Consider the following 19,012-nt stretch of genomic DNA (forward strand, 5'->3'; position numbering starts at 1 on the left):
ACAACCATCTTCCTCTTACCTCCCAACTGGATCTGGCTTTCCCTGGAGGCTGCTCCTTAGAGACAATGGCATTTTGAAGGGACCTGCTGTTATTAGTTTGTCTCAATATCGGTTTTAGGACCTCTCCGCTTTTGGCTGCCTTGATCTGATCTCTGCCAAAACCTCTTGTTCTCAGGCCACAGTGCAGACCAGGGAAGTAATAGGGACATTTCTCCCCTGCCATGCTCCCCACCCTCAAGCCCATCCCCTCACTGCTATGTGGATATTGTTGTGACTGCACTTTGTATATTAAAAGGTTTTTATATTAAATGTTTGAAAGTGAAAGTGAGTCACTCAGTCATGTCTGACTCTTTGACTGAGGAGCCTGGTAGGCTACAGTCCATGGGATTCTCCAGGCAAAAATACTGAAGTGGGTTGCCATTTCCTTCTCCAATAAAATGTTGGTTGATCTAAAAATAAAAAGCACTTAAACTAAACTCTTTTCTGCTTAAAAATAAAAAAAAAAAAAGAATACTGTAGTGGGTTGTGATGCCCTCCTCCTAAGAATCTTTTCTCAGAGCAGTTTTATTTGCCTGGAATTTTCTTTCCCCAAACAGTTGTTTGGTAGACTCTCTCATCTCTTCAAGGCTCACTTTATCTGTGAGACTAACTAGAATAAACCTACTTAATAGTGGACCATCATTCTGAGCACTGGTATTCCTGCAACTCTTATTTTTATGAATTTTCCTTGATTCTACAGCATGTAGCAGAAATAGATGTTTTTCTAGTACTCTTGCTTTTTTGATGATCCAGTGGATGTTGGCAATTTGATCTCTGGTTCCTCTGCTTTTTCTAAAACCAGCTTGAACATCTGGAAGTTCACAGTTCATGTATTGCTGAAGCCTGGCTTGGAGAATTTTGAGCATTACTTTACTAGCATGTGAGATGAGTGCAATTGTGCGGTAGTTTGAGCATTCTTTGGAATTACCTTTCTTTGGGATTGGAATGAAAACTGACATTTTCCAGTCCTGTGGCCACTGCTAAGTTTTCCAAATTTGCTGATGTATTGAGTGCAGCACTTTCACAGCATCATCTTTTAGGATTTGAAAGAGCTCAACTGGAATTCCATTACCTCCACTAGCTTTGTTCGTAGTGATGCTTCCTAAGGCCTACCTGACTTCACATTCCAGGATGTCCAGCTCTAGGTGAGTGGGAGTGATCACACCATCATGATTATCTGGGTTGTGAAAATCTTTTTGTACAGTTCTGTGTATTCTTGCCATGTCTTTATATCTTCTGCTTCTGTTAGGTCCATACCATTTCTGTCCTTTATTGAGCCCATCTTTGCATGAAATGTTCCCTTGGTGTCACTAATTTTCTTGAAGAGATCTCTAGTCTTTCCCATTCTACTGTTTTCCTCTATTTCTTGCATTGATCACTGAGGAAGGCTTTCTTATCTCTCCTTGCTATTCTTTGGAACTCTGGATTCCAATAGGGGTGCATCTTTCCTTTTCTCCTTTACATTTTGCTTCTCTTCTTCTCACAGCTATTTGTAAGGTCTCCTCAGACAGCCGTTTTGCTTTTTTGCATTTATTTTTCTTGGGGATGATCTTGCTCCCTGTCTCCTATACAATGTCACAAACCTCCATCCATAGTTCATGAGAAACTCTGTCTATCAGATCTAGCCCCTTAAATATTTTCCTCTACTTAAATCTATTTCCAACATCTGCTGGATCATCAAAAAAGCAAGAGAGTTTCAGAAAAACATCTATTTCTGCTTTATTGACTATGCCAAAGCCTTTGACTGTGTGGATCAAAATACACTGGCAAATTCTTAAAAAGATGGGAATGCCAGACCACCTGACCTGCCTCTTGAGAAACCTGTATACAGGTCAGGAAGCAACAGTTAGAACTGCACATGAAACAACAGACTGGTTCCAAATTGGAAAAGGAGTATGTCAAGGTTGTATACTGTCACCCTGCTTATTTAACTTATATTCAGAGGACATCATTAGAAACGCTGGGCTGGAGGAAGCACAAGCTGGAATCAAGATTGCTGGGAGAAATATCAATAACCTCAGATATGCAGATGACACCATCCTTATGGCAGAAAGTGAAGAGGAACTAAAGAGCCTCTTGAAAGAGTGAAAGAGGAGAGTGAAAATTTTGGTTTAAAGCTCAACATTCAGAAATCTAAGATGATGGCATCGGTTCCATACTTCATGGCAATTAGATCGGGAAATAGTGGAAACAGTGGCTGACTTTATTTTTCTGGGATCCAAAATCACTGTGGATGGTGGTTGCAGCCATGAAATTAAAAGACACTTGCTCCTTGGAAGGAAGTTATGACCAACCTAGACAGCATATACTAAAGCAGAGACATTACTTTGCCAACAAGGTCCATCTAGTCAAGGCTATGGTTTTTCCAGTGGTCATGTATGGATGTGAGAGTTGGACTGTAAAGAAAGCTGAGTGCAGAAGAATTGACGCTTTTAAACTGTGGTGTTGGAGAAGACTCTTGAGAGTCCCTTGGAGTGCAAGGAGATCCCACCAGTCCGTTCTGAAGAAAATCAGTGCTGGGTGTTTCTTTGGAGGGACTGATGTTGAAGCTGAAACTCCAATACTTTGGCCACCTGATCTGGAGAGCTGACTCATTTCGAAAGACCCTGATGCTTGGAAAGATTGAGGGCAGGAGGAGAAGGAGATAACTGAGGATGAGATGGTTGGATGGCATCACCAACACAGTGGACATGGAGGGATTGGGGGCAGGAGGAGAAGGGGATGACTGAGGATGAGATGGCTAGATGGCATCACAGACTCAATGGACATGAGTCTGAGTGAACTCCAGGAGATGGTGATGAACAGTGAGGCCTGATGTGCTGCGGTTCACAGGGTCGCAAAGAGTTGGACACGACTGAGTGACTGAACTGAACTGAACTGAACTGAGGGAGGCCTGGAGTGCTGTGGTTCATGGGGTCGCAAAGAGTCGGACATGACTGAACAACTAAACTGAACTAAACTGAACAGCATGTAGCATGTTCTAAAACTATGCAACTTAGTCATCTATTGTTCTATTAAAATACAAGATCTAAGGTAGAAAAATCTGTTTTACTACTTTTCTATCTCATATCTTGAATAAGACCGAACTTTGCACATTAAATATTTGTTGAATAAATTCAGGCAAATAAATAAAATACACTAATATCAAGATTTTTTGTTTAACATTTAACATTAATATAAAATGGGAAAAAAATATAAAGTGGAGACCCTGGAGAACTTTGAGTTGAAACATATATTTTATTAATAAGAGTGTTACATAAGGCTCAGAAGTGATGGGGATTTAATGCCTTTACAATGTTTTGTGGTGGTTCATCATCTCTTGGAAAATTTGCTCAAACCCAATTTTCAGTTCAGTTCAGTGATTCAGTCATGTCTGACTCTTTGCAACCCCATGGGCTGGAGCACGCCAGGCTTCTCTGTCCATCACCAGCTCACAGGCCTTACTTAAACTTGTGTCCATTGAGTTGGTAATGTCATCCAATGATCTTATCCTCTGCCATCCCCATCTCCTCCCACATTCAATCTTTCCAGCATCAGGATCTTCTCTGAGGATTCAGTTCTTTGCACCAGGTAGCCAAAGTATTGGAGCTTCACCTTCAGCATCAGTCCTTCCAATGAATATTCAGTACTGATTTCCTTTAGGATTAACTTGTTGAATCCCCTTGCAGTCCAAGGGACTCTCAAGAGTCTTCTCCAACACCACAGTTCAAAGGCATCAGTTCTTCAGTGCCCAGCTTTCTTTATAGTCCAACTCTCAGATCCATACATGACTACTGGAAAAACTAAAGCCTTGATTAGACAGACCTTTGTTGGCAAAGTAATGTCTCTAGTTTTTAATATGCTATCCAGGTTGGCCATAGCTTTTCTTCTAAGGAGAAAGCATCTTTGAATTTCATGGCTATAGTCACCATCTACAGTGATTTTGGAGCCCAAAAAAATAGAGTCTCTCACTGTTTCCGTTGTTTCCCCATCAACTTGCCATGAAGTGATTTAACTGGATTCCATGGTCTTAGATTTCTAAATGTTGAGTTTTATTTTATTTTTATTTTTTATTTAATTTTTATTTTTACTTTATTTTACTTTACAATATTCGTTTTGCCATGCATTGACATGAATCCGCCACGGGTGTACATGTGTTCCCAAACATGACCCCCCCCACCTCCCTCCCCATAACATCTCTCTGGGTCGTCACCGTGCACCAGCCCCAAGCACGAATGTTGAGTTTTAAATCAACATTTTCACTCTCCTCTTTCACTTTCATCAAGAGGTTCTTTAGTTCTTCACTGTCTGCCATAAAGGTGGTGTCACCCTTATGGTGCATGTCTGAGGTTGTTGATATTTCTTCTAGCAATCTTGATTCCTGCTTGTACTTCATTCAGTTCAGCATTTCTCATGATGTACTCTGAGTGTAAGTTAAATATGTAGAGTGACAAAATACAGCATTGACATACTTCTTTCCCAATTTGGAACAAGTCTGTTGTTCCAGTCTAGTTCTAACTGTTGCTTCCTGACCTGTATACAGATTTATCAAGAGGTAGGTAAGGTGGTCTGGTATTCCCATCTCTTTAAGAATTTTCCACAGTTTGTTGTGATCCACATAGTCAAAGGTTTTGGCGTAGTCAATAAAGCAGAAGTAGATATCTTTCTGGAACTCTTTAGCTTTTTTTTAATGAGCCAACAGATGTTGGCAATTTGATTTCGGATTCCTCTGGCTTTTCTAAATCCAGCTTGAACATTTGAACGTTCACAGTTCATGTACTGTTGAAGCCTGGCTTGGAGATTTTGAGCATTATTTTGCTAGTTTGTGAGATGAGTGCAACTGTGTGGTAGTTTCAACATTCTTTCACATTACTTTTCTTTGGTATTGGAATGAAAACTGACCTTTTCCAGTCCTGTGGCCACTGCTGAGTTTTCCAAATTTGCTGACACAGTGAGTACAGCACTTTCACAGCATCATCTTTTAGGATTTGAAATAGCTCAACTTAAATTCCATCACCACCTCTAGCTTTATTCATAGGGGCTTCCTAAGGCCCACTTGACTTTGCATTCTGCCACGTCTAGCTCTAGGTGAATGATCACACCATCATAGTTATTGGGGTCATGAAGAACTCTTTTTTGTATAGTTCTTCTGTGTATTATTGCTACCTCTTCTTAATATCTTCTGCTTCTGTTAGGTCCATGTCATCTCTGTCCTTTATTGTGCTCATCTTTGCATGAAATATTCCCTTGGCATATCTAATTTTCTTGAAGACATCTCTAGTCTTTCCCATTCTATTCCATTTCCCACTATTTCTTTGCATTGATCACTAAGGATTTTATCTCTCCTTGCTATTCTTTGGAACTCTGCATTTAAATGGAGGTTTATCTTTCTTTTTCTCATTTGCCTTTTGTTTCTGTTCTTCTCACAGCTATTTGTAAGGCCTCTCAAACAACCATTTTGCCTTTTTGCATTTCTTTTTCTTTCAGATGATCTTGATCATTGCCTCTCGTAATATCATAAACCTCCATCCACAGTTCTTCAGGCACTCTGTCTATCAGATCTTTCAGTTCAGTTCAGCTCAGTCACTCAGTCGCGTCCAACTCTTTGAAACCCCATGAATTGCAGCATGCCAGGCCTCCCTGTCCATCACCAACTCCCGGAGTTCACTCAGACTCACATCCATCGAGTCCGTGATGCCATCCAGCCATCTCATCCTGGGTTGTCTCCTTCTCCTCCTGCCTCCAATCCCTCCCAGCATCAGAGTCTTTTCCAATGAGTCAAGTCTTCGCATGAGGTGGCCAAAGTACTGGAGCTTCAGCTTTAGCATCATTCCTTCCAAAGAAATCCCAAGGTTGATCTTCAGAATGGACTGGTTGGATCTGCTTACAGTCCAAGGGACTCTCAAGAGTCTTCTCCAACACCACAGTTCAAAAGCATCAATTCTTTGGCGCTCAGCCTTCTTCACAGTCCAACTCACATCCATACATGACCACAGGAAAAATCATAGCCTTGACTAGATGGACCTTAGTTGGCAAAGTAATGTCTCTGCTTTTGAATATGCTATCTAGGTTGCTCATAACTTTTCTTCCAAGGAGTAAGCGTCTTTTAATTTCATGGCTGCAATCGCCATCTGCAGTGATTTTGGAGACCCAAAAAATAAAGTCTGACACTTTCCCCATCTATTTCCCATGAAGTGATGGGACCAGATGCCATGATCTTCGTTTTCTGAATGTTGAGCTTTAAGCCAACTTTTTCATTCTCCTCTTTAACTTTCATCAAGAGGCTTTTTAGTTCTTCTTCACTTTCTGCCATAAGGGTGGTGTCATCTGCATATCTGAGGTTATTGATATTTCTCCCAGCAATCCTGATTCCAGCTTGTGTTTCTTCCAGTCCAGCTTTTCTCATGATGTACTCTACACAGAAGTTAAATAAGCAGGGTGACAATATACAGCCTTGATGCACTCCTTTTCCTATTTGGAACCAGTCTGTTGTTTCATGTCCAGTTTTAACTGTTGCTTCCTGGCCTGCATACAGATTTCTCAAGAGGCAGGTTAGGTGGTCTGATATCCCCATCTCTTTCAGAATTTTCTACAGTTTATTGTGATCCACAGAGTCAAAGTCTTTGGCATAGTCAATAAAGCAGAAATAAATGTTTTTCTGGAACTCTCCTTTGTAATTATCCCCAGAAACATGAAGGAAAGGGAATTCTGGAAAATTTAGTTTCAACTTATCTAAGTTAACATAGTAGAAAGATCCACAATCTATATATTAGCCACTATATAACCATAATAGACATCTTCTCTTAACTATTAGGTTTTAAAACTCAGTGGAATCTAAATCATTTCCCCACAACACAATGCAATTCTTCCCTGTACAATCTGAAAAATAATTGCTCACTCACTCCTCCAAGGAAGCTACAAAACTCTGTATATCATTTATTTAGTTTTGGTTGAAGATTGAGTCCACTTTTAACTGAGTCACACTTTGATATACTTAAATCTGAATATATAATGTTAATCCTTATGAAACATTTTATTTCCACTAATAACGCAATCAAATAGAGGATGGAAATAATTACTGAATATGTACATTGATTATTTATATAAAATAAATAAATAATAAACTACTCTATTACATTCTTTGTTTCATATTTTCTAATTGGTATTTATATCTACTCTCCCCATTATCCATTTCATATTCCTTGTACCCTGAGCAAGCGAATTTCCTATTTGTGATTCTTTGCATTGTTGGTCCCACCTGCCCTTAGTTGTAGTCATTTTCCATTAACTTTTATTACAGGATATGGGGGTCATAAGAGGTGACTTATGGGTTATCTTTTATTCCTGACATAAATCACCATTCTACCATGGTGTACTAGCAACTGAATTTCTCTTTGAAAAAATAGATGATAAATAACTTCTGTTTTGCCTTTTTCTTACTGAAATGAACTGTCCATTATTTCCATATCTCTCACTGAAAGCACTCTTTACAGTAAAACAAAGACTTGGATATCTCTAAAAACCTGTCATGAACATGGAAAATAAAATCTTTGATATTTGGTCATTGGGGATAATGATGGAAAAATTTTATTCCACTTTATCTTCTTGAGTCCTGGATATATGACCACTTCTTATGAGTTAAAGGGGACCATATATTGGTTGTTCGTTTAGAATATATACAAGTGCCAGATCACCTTATCCCAACCTTGGATTATATTGCTGTCCATTGCACAATACACTGATTTATGAAGGACCATTCATTATTCTGTTGGGACAGCTATGTCAGTGTAGGGCTGAATATGGAAAGACCAGCCAATTCCACAAGCATGTATTCATTGTTGTTTTAGTTTTCACAAAATGAGTCCGCTTGTCAGAACCAATGCAGTATGGAATATTATATGACTAAGTTGATCTTTCTGTCACTACATGAATAATGGTTTGAGCAGAAGCATTACAGCCATGACATTCACATACATGAAAACTGCGTCTTCTATGGTGGGCAATCTCAGTGTAGGCAACCTGCCTAGGTAGCAAGAAGAAGTCCTCAGAGAAGGATGCCATATTGGAGGCTCAGTGTGACCACTGAGGGTGCACACTGCTGCCAGCTTGCTGTTGGCAAGTCACACACTCGGCAGTAGTTATTGTTTAGTGAGCCCATGCATAACTTAGTCCTTGCTGTCACAGCCACTTTGTTCAGAAGCCAATTCTGAGAAGACAAAATGGTTGGGAAAATGTTGAATGATATCTACAGAACAGAACACTGTTTATTCATCTAATTTATAAGATCTTCTGCTGAAATTTCTCATTGGTTGACATTTATTTTGGACATACATATCCTTACCTTTTGTGCCAATTTAGAGAAGTTTAACCGTAGTTTTATTTAGCAAAAATCATTGTATCTGGTTTCCTAATTGCCTCCTTTCTGGGTCACCCAATTTTCAACCAAACAATTTACCACTGTTTATTAATCAATGTACGGTATCTCTATGTATTTGTCAATCTCTCCTTCCATTCAGGAAAAATGAACAATCTAATGTTCAGCTCAAAATTCTCCTCTCTCCAGGTCCTTTACTTTTATGGGGTGTGGTACTGCAGCCTTCTACTTCACCTAGACCAGTTTGTCTTCAAAACTATAAGTAAAGTAAGCTTATCTTTTATTTCTACCAATTCAACTGGTCATAGGAAACTCCAGAAGAAGATATAGGTATAGAATGAACAATAAGAGAAAATGTAATAGCAGTAAGTTCCATAGCACTTGGATACTTAATCTCATGATATGTGTATGCCACTAGAATGTGATTGAGTCTACAATTACACATACCATATCCATTTGGAGTGCTGCATGCATGCCCAAATTCATGGTACGGGGGGTCCACCATGAGATGAACTCAAGCCAAGACTTATGGGTTATTCTATAAGCTTCTCATTGGTGGACCACAGAAATGTGAGTTTCTAGATATCAGTGACAGCTGAGAGCCAGTATTTAGTCATCTCCGCAAAGTTTGATTATGGCCCTTTGACCTAATGCTCAATCATTCTGGTAAATGGCTATAGATATTGAAACTTTTTGATTAAACCTAAAATTGCACAATATAAACATTTTGTAATATAGCAAGAAACTTCCTCAAGAATCCACTAGCCAAAATCAGTGACCTCTGCTAGTCAGACTATTCTGATTACTGCTTCTAGTCTGCCTAGAATATACGTATTAAGATATCACTCTACATCTTGTCTCTGACAATTAAATATCACAATTTGGTCACTAATAGCCCAAAATACCATCTTCCACAGTGAACTATGAGAACCATGTGGACTGGATATGCTATCGCAGTGCCTTTTCTGACTGAACAGAGAATAACCACCACAGAGATTTTCAACAATGCCAGGGACTGAGCGACCTCACTTTCATTTTTCACTTTCACGCACTGGAGAAGGCTATGGCAACCCACTCCAGTGTTCTTGCCTGGTGAATCCCAGGGATGGTGGAGCCTGGTGGGCTGCTGTCTATGGGGTCGCACAGAGTTGGACACGACTGAAGCGACTTAGCAGCAGCAAGTAGCAGGGTCCTCTCACAAATTTCTGGTCTTGTAGTATTCACATAGCTTTGCTGCTGCTGTTGCTGCTGCTAAGTCACTTCAGTCGTGTCCGACCCTGTGTGATCCCATAGACGGCAGCCCACCAGGCTCCCCTGTCCCTGGGATTCTCCAGGCAAGAACACTGGAGTGGGTTGCCATTTTCTTCTCCAATGCATGAAAGTGAGAAGTGAAAGTGAAGTCGCTCAGTCGTGTCCAACTCTCAGCGACCCCATAGACTGCAGCCTACCAGGTTTCTCCATCCATGGGATTTTCCAGGCAAGAGTACTGGAGTGGGGTGCCATTGCCTTCTCTGGGCATGGCTTTGACCAAGGTAATATCCTCTGGATACTCTCTTATGACTAGTTAGGGAATGAATGAGCACTTTTCACATGATAAATCTGCTCTAGATTTAGCATGCCATACTGCCTGTTCCTTTGGGTATCTTCTTTCACAGGAAGTTCTGCCATTTCCAATTTATTCAGTGCAGGTGTCCTTTGAGTCCACATTTCTTTATTGTTTTCTTTTAGTGGAGTGTAGTTTACAATATTGTTTATTTCCTGTACAAAAAAAAGTTAATCAGCCACATATATCCATATATCCCCTCTTCCATGGATTTCCTTCCCTTTTAGGTCACCACAGAGCATTGAGTAGAATTCCTTGTGCTGTTGAGTAGGTTCTCATTAGTTATCTACTTTTATCTATACATGTGCTGTGCTTAGTTGCTCAGTCATGTCCAACTCTGTGATGCCATGGACTGTAGCCTGCCAGGCCCCTCTGTCCATGCAGATTCACCAGGCAAAAGTACTGGAGTGAAATAATAAGACTGTGGAGGATTAGGTGGATGTGGAGTATATCTCTCTCCATGGATATATCTGGAATACACCTTCAGACACAAAAGTGTAGGCAGAACATCACCTGAGAGCAGACAGAAGTACCTGACCAGTGGAAAAGAAAATATAGAACCACCCAAAACTTGGAAGACAAAGGAACTAGGGGAAAAAATAGGAGTGTTAGTAGGACTGGACCTGCCTTTGGTGGGTGGGGGAACTGGAGCAGTGGTCCGATCTCCACACCCGGGCAATTGTCTGAGTCGGAGGAGAAACATTAAAGGTTGAAAGTGAAAAAACTGATCTGTGGCAGCCTAAATGGGATGAGGATCAGACAGTCTTTGCCACAGCCATACATACCCTGGACAGGGATGCAGGTCCCCTAGAAGGTGCAGTGGCTGGGAGCTGAAGTTTAGGGATTGTGGAGCAATCCCAGGGCAAGGACTGCTGTTGACTGTGGAGAGATGGATCGAGGGGATGTGAGGGAGGAGATTGTGGTCAGAAATGTCTGTGGAGAAAATAGGCAGCCATGGAAGCAAGGCAATGCTGCTGAGTCTGGCATAGTGGATGGAACCATCACCATAGCCCCTCTCTCCCCACATGCCAGCATGGGCAGCTGAACAATAGAGAGGTTGGCCCATCAAATGCCTGACACACTGAACTACAGAGTAGATCCCACCCAGGGTGCCCCTTTAAGTGCTTGATGTGCCAATCTACAGAGTAGGATCCCAGCCAAGGTGGCCCCTCTATGTGCCTGATGTGCCAAACAATGGAGAAGGACCCTAGGCAAGGGAGCCCTCTAAGTGGTTGAATGCGGAGAGCTACAGAGAAAGACTGGCCAAAGAGGGCTTCTGATCACCAGAAAGGATTCTGATAGGGCCATAACTCCCGTGGTGGAGGCAGTCCATGTACTTGCACACTTGACACCACCAGGGTCCCTGCGATTCAAGCAGCTTTGCCACTTTCATGGTCAACCTTCGCTGGGGTAGAGCTGCCACAGGCAAAAATAAAAAAAATTTAAAAAAAAATTAAAAAAAAAAAAGTCTTGTGTCTATGCGTTCAGGGTTGCTTTGGTCATGTCAAGCTCTTTGCAACACTGTGGACTATGACTTGCCAGTCTTCTCTTCAGGGGGCTTCTCCAGGCAAGAATACTGGAGTGCATTGGCCAATACTGGTTGCCATATCCTTCTTGAGCACTATATTTCACGCTTTCCTAGCCACCAACTCCCTTGTGTACCTGGTTCTTCCAGAACCCTTGTGACCCAAGCAGCTACACCTCCTCCACACCTGGCTCTCACTGGGGCAGATTCAAGTCCTCCAGGGCAGCCTCAGAAGCAAATCACAGAGACAGCCGAAATGCAGAGGAGGAAATAAAACCACAGGTGAAATGTAAGGTCCAGTGTGGCTATGTAAGGAATGTAAGGAATAAGGCTCAAAACCTTCTCACTAGCTGTACAAATGGCAGATTAAATCTACAAGTTCAACTAGGCAGACTCTGTGTCTATGGAATATATAAAAAGACATTGAGAGCTCCCACCAAATAACTAGTTTTGATAGCTTTGGACATTGGAGGCAAGAACAAACAGGAGCAGGACCAGATTAGCATCTGTGCTGCCCCCACAGCAGGTCAAGAGATCAGCACAGTGTTGGGGGGCATCCTAGGGAGGTGAGGTGGACTGCAACTCCCAGCAAGGGAAAGGACTCTGACAGCAGTGACTCAAGAAATACTTTTGTATATCTTCTGTAGATTCTTTTGGATTTTTTCCTTTTTTCTTTTTTTTTCTCCTTTTTTTCCCACCCCTCTGTTGTAGTTGTTGATTTTATTGGCGCTATGAAATCTAGTTAAGCTTTTGAGTTTTTTTTTTTTTCCAGTCACAGTTTTTGTTGTTCTAAACCTCTATGTGGAGCCTTTGCTGTTTTATGGAATTTTCCTTTATCTCTCCCTCTTTTTTAAAATTTTTCCTCCTTTTTTTCTTTTTTTATTTCAATTTTTAAACCTATCATTATATTTTTTATATTTATTTCATTGTTTGCTTTTTTTAGTGTTCTTCCCCCTTACAGTCAATCTTTAATTAGATTATCTACTGCTATTTAATCTTGCATATCTATTCTTTCTTTCCTTTTTTTTCTTTCCTTTCCTCTCAAAATATTTGTTAGTTTTGTTTTCATTGCTTTATTTCCCACTCAGCATCTTGCTTTAGTTTTGTTTCCCAGTTTGTGCTTTACTTAGTTTTATTCTTTACTGGTAGATGTAATTTTTGGTGTACTTTGTTCGCTGGGTCAATGTATTGTACTTTATTTTTATTGGATTGTTTTGATTTTGCTTATGGGTGCATATGTATATGTGTATATTTTACTATTTTAATTACTATTTGCCTAATTTTGTAACAGCCATTTGCCTGGGATTCATCTTTGTTTTCTCATTTTTTATTATTAGTTTTAATCTTACTTACTGCCATAACAAACCATTTGTGGAATCTTCATTCCTGACCAGAGATAAAGCCCTAAGCCTTTGAAGTGGAAGCCCTGACCCCAAGACCCTAAACTACCAGAGAATTTACTCAAGGGAGTATCAAACAGTGAGAATACACACAAAGGAAACCACTTGAATACAAGACCTGCTATCAGGCAACCGCAAGTAGCACCCTGTGCAGGATGCCTCATCTACACAAAAAACAAACAAAAATACAAACCCAATCATCAGCAAACAGGATTACCACCTCATTCAGCCTTGCTTATCAGAGGAAAAAGTAAACAAACAAACAAAAACTCAGCACAAATCTCACCCTATACAAAGTTAACACAAACCACTGGACCAAATGTGTGAGTAAAGTCACTCAGTCTTGTTAACAAGTCATCACAGACTCTTTGTGATCTCATGGACTGTAGCCTATCAAGCTCCTCCATCCATGGAATTTTCCAGGGAAGAGTTCTGGAGTGGATTGACATTTCCTTCTTCAGGGGATCTTCCCAACCCAGGAATCAAACCTGGGTCTCCTGCATTGCAGGCAGACGCTTTACGGTCTGAGCCACCAGAAGGTAGAAACCAAAAGGAAGAAAGAATTCAACACTGAAGACTGGGAAAAGGAGACTTCAAACACAATAAGTTAAAAAAATTTTAAAAAAGTTTGAAAAGACAGATAAATACTACATGAATGAAGCAACAAACTAGAAACACAGAAATCCAAATAAATGAAGAGGAAATAGGCAAACTACCTGAAAATGAATTCGGAAAAATGATGGTAAATATGATCAAAAACCTTGAGAAAAGAATGGAGAAAATGCAAGAATCAACTAACAAGGACCTAGAAGAATTAAAGAATAAACATACAGATACAAACAACACAATTACTGAAGTTAAAAATACTCTAGAAGGACTCAATAGAATATCTGAAGCAGAAGGACAAATCAGTGAACTGGAAGAAAAAATGATGGGAATAACTTCTGAAGGGGAGAATAAAGGAAAAAGAATGAAAAGAAGAGAGAATAGTCTCACAGACCTCTCAGACAATATCAAATGCACCAATATTTTAATTACAGGACTCCAGGAAGAAGAAGAGATCAAGAAAGGGTATGAGAAAAATTTTGAAGAGGTTATGGTTGAAAATTTTCCCAACATGGAAAATGAACTAGTCAATTAAGTCTAAATCCCATACAGGATAAACCCAAAAGTAAACATGACAAGACACATACTAATCAAACTAACAAAGACTAAACACAAAGAAAGAATATTAAAAGCAGCAAGGGAGAAGTAACAAATAACATACAAGAGAAACCCTACATGTTTAACAGCTGAACTTTCAGCAGAAGCTCTTAAGGCCAGAAGGGAATGGCAAAATATATTTAAAGGGAAAAATCTATAACCAAAATTATTGTACCCATCAAGGATCTAATTCAAAGTTAATGGAGAGTCCCTTGGACTGCAAGGAGATCTAACCAGTCCATTCTAAAGGAGATCAGCCCTAGGTGTTCTTTGGACGGAATGATGTTAAAGCTGAAACTCCAGAAATTTGATCACCTCATGTGAAGAGTTGACTCACTGGAAAAGACTCTGATGCTGGGAGGGATTGGGGGCAGGAGGAGAAGGGGACAACCGAGGATGAGATGGCTGGATGGCATCACAGACTTGATGGACGTGAGTTTGAGTGAACTCCTGGAGTTGGTGATGACAGGGAGGCCTGGAGTGCTGTGATTCATGGGGTCACAAAGAGTCAGAAACGACTGAGACTGAACTGAACTGAAAAAGCTTTTTGGACAAGTAAAAGTTAAGACAATTCAGTACTACTAAACCAGCTTTACAACAAATGTTAAAGGGACTTATATAGACAAGAAATACAAGTGAAGAAAAAGATCTACAAAATCAACCCCAAACAATTAAGAAAATGGCAATAGGAACATATACATCAATAATTAGTTTAAATGCAAATGAATTAAATGCTCCAACCAAAAAACACAGACCAGCTGAATGAATACAAAAACAAGACCCATATATATATATATATATATATATATATATATATGTATACTGTCTACAAGAAACTCACTACAGACCTAAAGACACATATAGAATGAATGTGAAAGGATGGAAAATTTATTCCATGAAAATGGGAAGCAAAAAAAAGATGGAGTAGCAATTTTCATATCAGACAAAACAGATATTAAAATGCAGAAGGTTACAAGAGATAAGGAAGGATGCTACATAATGATCAAGGGATCAATCCAAGAATAAAACATAATAATAGTAAATATCTATGCACCCAACATAGGAGTACCTAAATACATGACAAACACTAACAGATATAGAGGAGAAATTGACAGTAACACAATAATAGTAGGAGACTTTAACGCCCCACCCACACTAAAAGACAGATCATCAAAACAGAAAAGTAATAAGGAAACACGTCTTAAATGATACATTGGATGAGATGAATCTCACTGATATCTTCAGGACATTCCATCCAAATGCCGAAGAATATAACTTCTTCTCAAGTGCACATGGAATATTCTCCTGGATTACCACATCTTGGGTCACAAATCAAACTTCAATAAATTTAGGAAAACTGAAATCATATCAAGCATCTTCTCTGACCACAATGCTATGATACTAGATATCAATTACAAGAAAAAAAAAAAAACTGTAAAAAAAAAAAAACAACACAAACATATGGAGATTAAGCAGTATGTTTTAAAATATATTTAAATGACCAACAATATGTTTCTTTTTTTTAATTTTAGTTTTTTATTTTTTAAATTTTAAAATCTTTAATTCTTACATGCATTCCCAAACATGAACCCCCCTCCCACCTCCCTCCCCATAACATCTTTCTGGGTCATCCCCATGCACCAGCCCCAAGCATGCTGCATCCTGCATCAGATATAGACTGGCGATTCAATTCACATGATAGTATACATGTTAGAATGTCATTCTCCCAAATCATCCCACCCTCTCCCTCTCCCTCTGAGTCCAAAAGTCCGTTATACACATCTGTGTCTCTTTCCCTGTCTTGCATACAGGGTCGTCATTGCCATCTTCCTAAATTCCATATATATGTGTTAGTATACTGTATTGGTGTTTTTCTTTCTGGCTTACTTCACTCTGTATATTCGGCTCCAGTTTCATCCATCTCATCAGAACTGATTCAAATGAATTCTTTTTAACTGCTGAGTAATATGTTTCTAAATAACCAACTGGTGATTGAAAAAATAAAAAGGGAAATAAAAAAAATTCTAGAAACAAATGACAATGAAAACACAAGTCAAAACCTATGGTATGCAGCAAAAGCAGTTCTAAGAGGGAAGTTTATAGCAATACAATCTTACCTCAAGAAACAAGAAAAACATTGAATAGACAACCTAACTCTACACCTAAAACAGCTGGGAAAAGAAGAACAAAGGCAACAATAAAAGTTAGTAGAAGGGAAGAAATCATAAAGATCAGACCAGAAATAAGTGAAAAGAAATGAAAGAAACAATAGTAAAGATTAATGAAACTAAAAGCTGGTTCTTTGAGAGGATAAAGAAAATTGACAAAACTTTAGCCTGATTCATTAAGTAAAAAAGAGAGAAGAATCAAATCAACAAAACTAGAAATGAAAAAGAAGTTACAACAAATAATGCAGAAATACAAAGGATTATAAGAGACCGTTATGAACAACTATATGGCAATAAAATGGATAACCTGGAAGAAATGGACAGATTCCTAGAAAAATTTAATCTTCCAAAACTGAACCATGAAGAAATAGAAATGGTGAACAACCCAATTGCAAGCACTGAAATTGAAGCTATGATCAAATATCTTCCCAAAAACAAAAGCCCAGGACGAAATGACTTGATAGGAGAATTCTAGCAAACGTTTAGAGAAGAGTTAATGCCTATCCTTCTAAAAGTCTCTCAAAAATTGCAGAAGAAGGAACACTTCCAAACTCTTTCTACGAGGCCACCATCACCCTGATACCAAAACCAGAAAAAGACAACACAAAAAAAGAAAACTACAAGCCAATATCACTGATGAACACAGATTCAAAAATCCTCAACAAAATTTTAACAAACCGAATTCAGCAACACATCAAAAAGCTCATACACCATAATCAAATTGTGCTTATTCCAGGGGTGCAAGGATTCTTCAATATACACAAATCAATCAATGTGGTACACCATATTAACAAATTGAAATATAAAAACCATGTGACTATCTCAATAGATGAAGAAAAAGTCTTTGACAACATTCGGCACCCATTTATGATTAAAACTCTTCAAAAAGTGGGCTTAGAATGAACCTACCTCAACATAGTAAAGGCCATATACTGTAAGCCTACAGCTAATATTATTCTCAGTAGTGAAAAACTGAAAGCATTCCCTCTAAGATCAGGAACAAGACAAGGGTGCTCACTTTCACCACTATTATTCAACATAGTTCTGGAAGTCCTAATACAGCAATCAGAGAAGTAAAAGAAATAAAAGTAATCCAGATCAGAAAAGAAGTAAAGCTTGCACTGTTTGCAGATGACATGATACTATACATAGAAAAACCTAAAAATTGTATCAGAAAATTACTAGAGCTAATCAGTGAATTTAGCAAAACTGCAGAATACAAAATCAATACACAGAAAGCATTTGCATTTCTAAAACTAACAGTGAAAAATCAGAAACAGAAATTAAAGAATCAATCTCATTCACCATTGCAACAAAAAGAATAAAATGTCTAGGAATAAACTTACCTAAGGAGACAAAAGAACTGCATACAGAAAGTTATGACACTGATTAAAGAAATCAAAGACGACATAAACAGATGGAGAGATATTCCATGACCCTGGGTAGAAAGAATCAATATTGTGAAAATGACTATATTACCAAACACAATCTACAGAATCAGTGTGATCACTATCAAATAACCAATGGCATTTTTCACAGAACTAGAACAAAAATTTCACAATTCATATGGAAATACAAAAGACCCCAAATAGCCAAAGCAGTCTTGAGAAAGAAGAATGGAGCTGGAGGAATCAACCTTCCTGACTTCAGATTATACCACAAAGCTACAGTCATTAAGACATTATGGTACCAGCACAAAAACAGAAAAGAAAAAAAAAAAAAAAAAAAGACCAATGGAACAAGATAGAGAGCCCAGAGATAAACCCATACACCTGTGGATAACTTCTTTTTGACAAAGGAGGCAAGAAAATACAATAGGGTAAAGACAGCTTCTTCAATAAATGGTGCTGGGAAAACTGGACAGGTACATATAAAGGAATGAAATTAGAACACTTCCTAATACCATACATAAAGATAGACTCAAAATGGATTAAAGACCTAAATGTAAGACCAGAAACTATAAAATCCTTAAGGAAAACATAATCAAAACACTTGATGACATAAGTCAAAGCAAGATCCTCTATAACCCACCTCCTCAGTCAGTTCAGTTCAGTTCAGTCACTCAGTCGCATCCAACTATTTGCGACCCCATGAATCGCAGCATGCCAGGCCTCCCTGTCTATCACCAACTCCTGGAGTTCACCCAAATTCATGTCCATTGAGTCGGTGATGCCTTCCTGCCATTTCATCCTCTGTCGTCCCCTTCTCCTCCTGCCCCGAATCCCTCCTAGCATCAGGGTCTTTTCCAATGAGTCAACTCTTCGCATGAGGTGGCCAAAGTACTGGAGTTTCAGCTTCAGCATCAGTCCTTCCAGTGAACACCCAGGACTGATCTGTAAGATGGACTGGTTGGATCTCCTTGCAGTCCAAGGGACTCTCAAGAGTTTTCTTCAACACCACAGTTCAAAAGCATCAATTCTTTGGTGCTCAGCTTTCTTCACAGTCCAACTCTCACATCCATACATGACCACTGGGAAATCCATAGTCTTGACTGGATGGACCATTCTTAGCAAAGTAATGTCTCTGCTTTCAATATGCTATCTAGGTTGGTCATAACTTTCCTTCCAAGGAGTATGCATCTTTTAATTTCATGGCTGCAATCACCATCTGCAGTGATGTTGGAGCCGCAAAAAATAAAGTCTGAAAGCTTCCACTGTTTTCCCATCTATTTCCATGAAGTGATGGGACCAGATGCCATGATCTTCATTTTCTGAATGTTGA

The sequence above is a fragment of the Ovis canadensis genome, chromosome 17 (genome assembly GCF_042477335.2).
Source record: "Ovis canadensis isolate MfBH-ARS-UI-01 breed Bighorn chromosome 17, ARS-UI_OviCan_v2, whole genome shotgun sequence".
Classification (NCBI taxonomy): domain Eukaryota; kingdom Metazoa; phylum Chordata; class Mammalia; order Artiodactyla; family Bovidae; genus Ovis; species Ovis canadensis.